Here is a 2,878-nt window from a genome sequence, read left to right on the forward strand (position 1 = left end):
GAAAGCTTCAGTCTCATTCCCTCAACCACACACACACACACACACACACACACACACACACACACACAGGCTTTTCATTTGATGTCTGTGTGAGAGTGCTCTCTATGGGCCGTTCATCATGAGTACACACGTTCACACACATCCCTGTTACATAATTTTATTTTGTGCGTTTTCATCAACCCTTTTGCCTCGGTCAGGGTCGCTGCGGGTCTGGTTCCATCAGGAAATACTGGGCAAAAAGCAACAATACCCTAGACAGTGCGCCAATCCATCGCAGGGCTTGGCCATCCCCTGGACATAGCATGTCCCTGATTTTTATCCCCTTTTTATACACAATGATAATAGCATTCCCACCTGTTACTTGTTCACCTGTGAAAAGTTCCAAAAAAGGTGTCCCAATCCCATGTTTTTATCATGTGTGGCATCAAATTAGGAATTAGCATTTATAAGGTAAAACCATTACATCTCTTTTATGTGACAGTTTTAATCAAATACAGTGTATCACAAAAGTGAGTACACCCCTCACATTTCTGCAGATATTTAAGTATATCTTTTCATGGGACAACACTGACAAAATGACACATTGACACAATGAAAAGTAGTCTGTGTGCAGCTTATATAACAGTGTAAATTTATTCTTCCCTTAAAATAACTCAATATACAGCCATTAATGTCTAAACCACCGGCAACAAAAGTGAGTACACCCCTAAGAGACTACACCCCTAAATGTCCAAATTGAGCACTGCTTGTCATATTCCCTCCAAAATGTCATGTGATTTGTTAGTGTTACTAGGTCTCAGGTGTGCATAGGGAGCAGGTGTGTTCAATTTAGTAGTACAGCTCTCACACTCTCTCATACTGGTCACTGAAAGTTCCAACATGGCACCTCATGGCAAAGAACTCTCTGAGGATCTTAAAAGACGAATTGTTGCGCTACATGAAGATGGCCAAGGCTACAAGAAGATTGCCAACACCCTGAAACTGAGCTGCAGCACAGTGGCCAAGATCATCCAGCGTTTTAAAAGAGCAGGGTCCACTCAGAACAGACCTCGCGTTGGTCGTCCAAAGAAGCTGAGTGCACGTGCTCAGCGTCACATCCAACTGCTGTCTTTGAAAGATAGGCGCAGGAGTGCTGTCAGCATTGCTGCAGAGATTGAAAAGGTGGGGGGTCAGCCTGTCAGTGCTCAGACCATACGCCGCACACTACATCAAATTGGTCTGCATGGCTGTCACCCCAGAAGGAAGCCTCTTCTGAAGTCTCTACACAAGAAAGCCCGCAAACAGTTTGCTAAAGACATGTCAACAAAGGACATGGATTACTGGAACCATGTCCTATGGTCTGATGAGACCAAGATTAATTTGTTTGGTTCAGATGGTCTCAAGCATGTGTGGCGGCAATCAGGTGAGGAGTACAAAGATAAGTGTGTCATGCCTACAGTCAAGCATGGTGGTGGGAATGCCATGGTCTGGGGCTGCATGAGTGCAGCAGGTGTTGGGGAGTTACATTTCATTGAGGGACACATGAACTCCAATATGTACTGTGAAATACTGAAGCAGAGCATGATCCCCTCCCTCCGGAAACTGGGTCGCAGGGCAGTGTTCCAGCATGATAATGACCTCAAACACACCTCTAAGACGACCACTGCTTTATTGAAGAGGCTGAGGGTAAAGGTGATGGACTGGCCAAGCATGTCTCCAGACCTAAACCCAATAGAACATCTTTGGGGCATCCTCAAGCGGAAGGTGGAGGAGCGCAAAGTCTCGAATATGAATATGCTCCGTGATGTCGTCATGGAGGAGTGGAAAAGCATTCCAGTGGCAACCTGTGAAGCTCTGGTAAACTCCATGACCAGGAGAGTTAAGGCAGTTCTGGGAAATAATGGTGGCCACACAAAATATTGACACTTCAGAAACTTTCACTAAGGGGTGTACTCACTTTTGTTGCCGGTGGTTTAGACATTAATGGCTGTATATTGAGTTATTTTGAGGGAAGAATAAATTTACACTGTTATATAAGCTGCACACAGACTACTTTTCATTGTGTCAAAGTGTCATTTTGTCAGTGTTGTCCCATGAAAAGATATACTTAAATATCTGCAGAAATGTGAGGGGTGTACTCACTTTTGTGATACACTGTACATGTAAAACGGTTCACATAACACTTAGGCCTGTCTTTCATTCACATTTTAATAAATTTTTGGTTTGATTCATTTTCATCAACTGCTTTATTCTAGTCAGGGTCACAGAAAGTCCTGTTCCACTGGGAAACATTGGGTGCAAGGCGAGAATACCCTAGACAGTGCGCCAATCCATCACAGGGCTGGCCAATAGCACCGCTTGCTTATTTTCATCCCTTCTTCATACACAATCATAATAGAATCACCTGTTACTTATTCACCTCTGGAAAGTTCCAGAAAAGGTGTCCCAATCCCATTATTTAATGTATAGGATCAAATTAGGAATAAGCATTGATAAGATAAAAACATTACATATCTTTTATGTGACAGTTTTAATCAAGTACATGTAAAAACAGTTTACATATCACTTAGGTCTGTCTTTCATTCACATTTTAATTTGTTTTATTTTCATAAACTGCTTTATTCACAGCAGGTCATGGTCCACAGGGAAAACACTGGGAACAAGGCAGGAATACTTTGGACAGGGTGCCAGTGCATCACAGGGCTTGGCCATCCCCCTCCTCAGATATAGTCTGTACTGTCCGCCTGGCCGGCTGCTAGCACTGCTGAGATTCATACTAGTTGGCTATTGTGATAGACTGCTGCAACACCCGAGCACCAACTTCACATCGTATTTTGGCTAAACAAGTAATTTCTTGTAAAGTACTGCTTGGGTAACACACACACATACACACAGTAAC

Source organism: Trichomycterus rosablanca, chromosome 17, assembly GCF_030014385.1.
Source record: "Trichomycterus rosablanca isolate fTriRos1 chromosome 17, fTriRos1.hap1, whole genome shotgun sequence".
Classification (NCBI taxonomy): Eukaryota; Metazoa; Chordata; class Actinopteri; order Siluriformes; family Trichomycteridae; genus Trichomycterus; species Trichomycterus rosablanca.